This window comes from Panthera pardus, unplaced genomic scaffold, assembly GCF_024362965.1.
Source record: "Panthera pardus isolate Hobbes unplaced genomic scaffold, ASM2436296v1 HiC_scaffold_289, whole genome shotgun sequence".
Taxonomy (NCBI): Eukaryota; Metazoa; Chordata; class Mammalia; order Carnivora; family Felidae; genus Panthera; species Panthera pardus.
In genome coordinates, this window is record NW_026526864.1 from 29,903 (window position 1) to 36,205 (window position 6,303).

General features: G+C 47.7%; 1 pseudogene; it reads left to right on the forward strand.

The window, feature by feature from the left end:
* Positions 1–1,629: 1,629 nt before the first annotated feature.
* Positions 1,630–3,854, forward strand: LOC128774101 (disintegrin and metalloproteinase domain-containing protein 21-like; annotated as a pseudogene).
* The last annotated feature ends 2,449 nt before the right edge of the window (positions 3,855–6,303 follow it).

Genomic DNA, 6,303 nt, shown 5'->3' on the forward strand with positions numbered 1-6,303 from the left:
CATTAAGGAGGGCACTGGGTGAAATGAGAACTGGGTGTTATATGTATGCGATGGTTCTCTAAATTCTACCCCTAAAATCAGTAATACACTGTATGTTAACAGACTTGAATTTACATTAATATAAGAAAATTATATATAGAGAGAGACTACCTCAAAATAGCAAGCTTCTGCACAGTGAAGGAAACAATCAACAAAACAAAAAAGCAACCTATGGAATGGAAGAAGATATCTGTAAATGACATATTCTCAGGGTTAGTTTCCAAAACGTATAAGTTTTTTTTAATTGTTTTCAAATTATCAGTAGAGTGTGTCCATGCAGTTCAGCACACTGTTGTGTGAGAAGCAAAACTCGTGTCTTCCACTTTTATATTGTGGTAAGATCTCACTGAAAATGAGACCCACACTCTTCACAAAATTTTAACCATACATTACAGTATTGATAATTACAGGGGTAATGATGTGGAGACCCCTTTAAAACTTGTCATCTTGCATAACACAAAATCATAGCCCTTGAGATCTACTCCTCATTGACCCTCCCTGCCAGGCCCTGGCAACTGCCATTCCACTCTCCATTTCATTGTTATCAAAACCCAAATTCAGCTGCCTGTTGCTGGAAAGGTCAATGTTCAAAGTTTTAGTTTGGGTGGCAAAGGAATTTGAGCTATATTCAGAAGGCCAGCCACTGGGGAAAAGGCAAACTCTTGTCCAAACGCCACCTCTGAGGTTTCTCCCTGACCCAGGGCGTTTTAAAGCAGTAGAGGGTACTTATTCAAGCAAGGGAGTGCCATGGTCAAAACCATCTTTTGATCATGGGCAGACTCCATGGTGCAAGCTGCAAAGTAACCTCAACTCCCCTCCATCTCCAGCTGAAGAGGGAACCAAACTACATGAGACTGCCAGAGGCCAGGAAAGAACCCCCATAAGGGATTAGAGGAGAAAACCCCTGGGGCTCACACATGGTCAGCAGTACTTTCTGTTCTCCCCAGCTGGCATAAGAAAATACTAAAATACAACCTTGCAGTTCACCAATCATCACTCAGAATACTGACAAATGTTTTCCTCAGTGAACTCAGAGGAACCTTCAAAGCAAAAACCAAAAGGATCAAATGGCTTACAAACTAATAGCCAAGGAGAATAAGACACACAAAACTACAAAGAGATTTTTAGCATCACCCCTAAAGGTAAAATTGACAATGTTTACCTCCGCATCACAAGGAAGCAAAGCAGTGGTCTCTGTAATGAGAAAAAGTAGTCATCCAAAGAAAGTGACCCAGCAGTACCACAGGACATGGATTTGATAGAGAAGTTAAGGGTGATATAACTGCATAGCCCATATGCAAGTAGCTGGAGGAAAGATTGAAGGTGTTGACTAGAGCCATGCCTCTGGGTCCAAATCCCTACCCATGTCCATGTGACCACTCTTGACCATGGCCCACCTGCCCCTCCCACACCCACCCCAGCCGAACTGATGTGCAGGGTCACCCAATGCCACACCCTGGGACTGTTGCCGAACCCCACAGGGGGCCCCCAGGTGCAGGGTGCTGGCCACCTGGCACAGCCCTCTATTCTGTCTGATGGTCTAGACCTGGCTTTGCTGAGGATCCTCCATTTATCCATTCTCACTGGCAGATGTCTCTGAGCAGGGGCATGAGGCTGGCAGAGGGCCAGGTCACCCTGAGGGCGCCCCTCTTGCTCTTTGCACTCTGGGCAGTGCTGGCTCCTGTGCAGGGTTCTCAAGGGCATCCCTCATGGTGCTACATCTCCTCTGAGATAGTAATTCCCAAGAAGGAGCCACACCACAGCAAGGGCATTCAGATGCCTGGCTGTCTGTCCTATAGCCTGCGTTTTGGGGCAAGAGACATGTTATGTACATGCGGCACAAGAAACTCTTTTGGTCCAGACTCTGCTGATGATGACTCAGGATGCTCAGGGAGCCTTGCAGGTGGACTACCCCTTCATGCCTCCAGACTGTTACTACCTCAGCTACCTGGAGGAGATTCCTTTTTCCATGGTCACAATTGACACAGGCTATGGCAGCCTTGAAGATATCATGAAGTTGGATTAACTTGCCTATGATATGAGACCCCTCGGTGGTTTCCAATGGTTTGAACACTTTGTTTCTCACATAGTCGCAGACATCTGTGCAATGGGACCTACTTATAACCTGGGATATAAGGAGGACAGGGGACCCCCTGTTCCTCAAGGAAATGCCAGTGCAGCCCCAAGGATCTCTAGTAAGTTCTGTTCATCCCATCACAGAATTATCAAAGGACTTGCTTTCAGTTTCAAAACAATGTATAGTGTGTTAACCACGTGGAAAAAAGTGCCCAATTCCTAGTAAGGCTAGTTAGCTTAATTGAGTCCATATTTCATGCTATTGATGTAAGTTATTGGTTTCATGGTCATTTATAGTGAGAGACATCAAGCTCACACAGGCAATTATGTGTTGCATCAGAGCCCCTTTTTTTTCCTCTTCAATAGTATGAGTGAAAGTATTTTCGATTTCTTAAAACACATTCACCCTTAATGTGATTTGAGATGGGCCCCATGAGGTTCATGGCAGTCCAGTTGTATATTCTATATGCCATCCACCAATGGCTTATATGCCATCATTCTGGGTTATTTAGGCAGACATTATTTACTCTTTTCTGTCATACCAACGCATCAGATGGCAAGAAATTGTGGCTTGTGCATTGACACTGATGAATGTGCTTGCCAAAAAAGGTCCAGCTGCCTTAGGACCCAACTAACTGGTATAATGGAAGCTTTCAGTAACTGTTCCTTCATTCATATGCAGCACATAATGAATTGTGGAACAGGCAAGTGCATGTTCAACACTGAAAGGGTGCATTTAAATAAAAGCCTGACCCACTATCACTCTGGAAACTACATAGTGGATCCAGGAAAGCAGTGTGACTGCGGCTCATTCAACCAGTGCTACAGCAATCTAGGCTGTATGCGTGATTGTATCTGAACCCCTGGGGGCAAATGGAATACAGGCAGATGCTATACAGACTGCACCAACTCCGCTGCTTGGACACCCTGCAGACCAATCGAAAATATACGTGATCTTCCAGAGTTCTGCCATGGGGTGACCTGGCGTACCCTGTGACTTCCATATGCAAGATGGAACCGGGTGCACTGAAGAGGGCTGCTGCTATCATGGAAACTGCACTGACCGCACTATTCACTGCCAAGAAAGCTGTGGCAGAAATTCTGGGAAAGGTGAAGATGTCTGCTATACCATAAATCACGAAGGCAGCCGACATGGACACCGCAGAACACCCTGGGGAAGTCAACGCTGAACCTGTTCCCATACAGGCGTGCCGTGTGGAAGGCTGCAGTGTAGGAATGTCACACATCTCCCTCAGCTGCAAGAACATGTTGGATTCCATCGGTCTGAGATCCAGGGTTCTGATGTTTGGGGCTGGATTCACATCGTAGCACAGGAACAACCCAGATCGGTCATGTGAGAACTGGTACTTCCTGTGCTTCTGGAAAGTTCTGTCGGGATACCTACTGCACTGGCAGTGGGGCTCAGCTGAATTATGACTGTATCCCAGAGAAATGCAGTCACAGAGGGATGTGCAACCATAACAGGAACTGCCACTGCCACACAGCCTGGGATCCTCCATGGTGCACGGACAAGGCACTGGCGGGAGCACAGACTGTGGACCCCTCCCAGAAGAATTCAGCCAGTCAGGCAAAGTCATGAATCCATGGTATATCTCAGAGTGGGTTTTGGTCACATTTATGCCATAATGGCTGCATTCCTTTTTGTTGTTTCTGGAAATGTCAGAACTATAAACACAGAGAAAGTTAAGGAAGAGATTTTTGGAGAAGACAATCCATAATTTAGCCTCCAGACCCCTGAACAACTATAGACAATGCATCTGGTGCATCTGTAAAAATACAGTATTGAGGCGGCACAGCTGACATCCACGTTTCCAAGGGTCTGCGGGAGACACAGGGGTCCTCAGGCACATCACAGCTCTGACACCAGGTCTCTCATGGGTCACCGACCAGCACTCTGAAATAAAACTTGAAAACTGCATGCTTGTGGCTTTTATGGAGTTTTTAGGCCTGTAAGAGCCCAAACTGAGCCTTAGTTTCTTGGAAGAGGACCTGAGTCAGAGCTGTGTCTTGAGCAGAAGTGTTTGGTTCCAGAATTAAAAGAAGTTGACACAAGCTCCTTCATTGGCAACCTCATGAGTTTTCTCCAAAACTACGCTGTTGTGGACTGAAAAGTTTCTCATTCTCCGGTAATCTGTCTTCCCCCAGTCCCATGTGGGCTCAGGATAATGGAGGACTACCACCCACCCATACTGCCTGTCCACACGGGGGTGTCTGCGGGCTGTGAGGGAAGAGGACTGGCATTAGGTTCCACCTAGCGCAAGCTGTGCCTCTCTGGAGAGCAAATTTACAAATGTGGGAGACTGAGACCATGAGGCTGAAAGGAGCACCCCATACATCAATCAGAAAGGTAGGCACAAGTGTCTATGGATGACTCTGGCATCCAGAGGGAGACCGGGAAAGGTGAATCCCTGCTCTCTTTCTCTTGCCTACTTTTCAGTGAGTTTAACCGTAGATAAGAATCTGCCTAGGGTTCCTACTTTGGTTTCCCAAGCACCTTCTACAATAACACAGAGATGAGCCTGTGAAAGTTAGCGAATTCAGCCCCATCCGCTCCCAAGAAATCCTGTACTTGCTACCCTGTTTTCTATGTCCTGATCATGGCGAATGTGGGATGGAGGCCTGCCCTTCCCTGGGTCCTTGTGCCCTCTTGTTCCGGGCTCTGTAAGTCATAAATCCTGTGCTTCCATTTCCTTTGTTGGGGGTGTACTGAAACCCCACCTTCAGTCACAAGGGGCCCGCACATCTCATGTACCCCAAACGAGAGCTCAGATGCCTAGGGAGCTGCCTGTCACCCACTGTGACTTCCTGTTGCCACTTCCTACAGGAGGTCACAGTCTACATGTTCTTAATTCAGTCCAGAAGCTGAGGTCCCACAATACATTTATCCCCACGGATGGGATTGGGAGCCTAGCTGATGCCCCCCCACAATGCCTTAGACCTAAGAATGGCTCACTCATTCCTCACCCTCACGTCTCAGCTGCTGTGGGAAGGAGCTGGTGCTTGCTGGTGGTCTGTAGCTTTGATTTGGGCTTATGCCAGGTGTTGCCAGAAACCCTCACCCTAAATTATCAGTGCCATAAAAGGTCAGACTCCCTGCAGAGACCAACAAGCAGGCACCAGTCTGGGTGCAGGGGTGTGTATTTCCTATTCACCTCCAAAGGAGGTGGACACCGAGAACAGTGTTCCTAGATTAGTGTTGAAGAAGACGCCACCTGCTTGGTCCACTGTGTTGCGGCCAGCACCGTGGTGTTGTGCTTGATTAGCCAGCCCTAGCTAGTGATGGAGGCAAATCTACAAGGAGCATCATGGCACCCAGGGTGGAGGACTTGGCCATGGCAAGCTCCCCCTAGTGGCTGCAATCCTCGCTGCTGTCGCCAATGGCTCCCCACCTGTCAGGTATTGGGTGGGACACCTCAGTGTGGGAGGCCACAGAACACGACTCTGGGAAGAAATAACTTCTATCCCAGATTTCCCCTGTCACGATCCACTACACCTACATGTCCAAGGACCAGCGTGAGAGACAGAAATGGTGACAGGCACTATACCATCATGGAAATGCAAGGCTTCCTGGAATCATTTGTCCAAAGGGAGGGAGACAAGGACATTGATTGGCTTTTGTGGGTCTTCGTCATTGGCTCCAAGCTGTTGCTTACAGCACTTGACATGCTGCAGGTGACTGGATTGGTCCAAGACTGCCAAAGTCATCATTCATTGAAAAACTCAAAGTATCCACAGCCTGTTTACAGAGACACCCTAGAGGAGCCTCCAGACTTTTCACTCTATCAAAAGACCATGACAAGCACACCAAGGCACAGGGCAGGAGACACAGGCAAAAAAAAAAAAGGGGGAAGGCTCTGAGGAAGACACTCCCCAAGCCCCCAGAGCCCACAGAGATAGGAAGAAAGAAGCTCTGATTCCTGGGACTTGGATTTTTATGGCATGGCAGCACAGGCCCACTGGGAGAGGTCAAGCCCAGGTGACGCCATCCAACTCTAAGATAGAATGGGGACAATTCAAAGAGTGTGGGGTTTTTGTTTTTTGTTTTTGCCTTGTGTCATGCGCCCAAGACCCTTGACCATTTCCAACCTGGAGTAGAGACCCTTGACAACACCATCTAAGGAGTTCTTCATGAAGGACCACTCTGACCTTAAGTCTGTGCCATTACAT